A 659-nucleotide genomic window follows, 5' to 3' on the forward strand; every position below is an offset into this window, starting at 1 on the left:
GCTCACTCCCTACACATCTTACATGTTGCTCCTTTAATGTGCATAGAGAGAGCGCTGGGTCAAATTTGACATGTGGACGTGTTAAAAATGACACGTCATCATCATGTGTGCATAAACAGGTCGTTAAGTTACCCTTCGTGTAACCACGTGTGACTGCATGCAGCCTTTAAGAAACTGTAAGTCTCTCTGCTGTGAAAGTTAACTGTGTGCTGGTTAGGTTGGATACACTCTCCAAAAAGAAAAAGTTGTCATTTTCAACTCTTCTACGATTACAGCGACACATTCACACCTTCTGTTTCCTTTAAGCTGGACAGACGTGAGGCTAAACCTGGGCCTTTTGTCACTTTCCTGCACGGAGTTGCACGAATCATCAGCGAGAGGAGAAGTGTTGTAATGCAACGTGTGTGTGTGTGTGTGCGTGTGTGCGCGTGTGTGTGTGTGTGTCGTTGTCAAGAGTAATCATAGCCGTGTTGAAAATGACACATCCCTCTGCAGAGTGAATCCACGGCCTCTTTCCTCGCATGTACTAACATGTCTTTTACCTTCTCTCCTCTTTCTCTCTGAACGCATGCTCTCTCTCTCTCTCTCTCTCTCTCTCTCTCTCTCTCTCTCTCTCTCCTCTCTCTCTCTCTCTCTCGTCTCTCTCTGTGTGTTAGAGT

The sequence above is a fragment of the Symphodus melops genome (genome assembly GCF_947650265.1).
Source record: "Symphodus melops genome assembly, chromosome: 2".
NCBI lineage: Eukaryota > Metazoa > Chordata > Actinopteri > Labriformes > Labridae > Symphodus > Symphodus melops.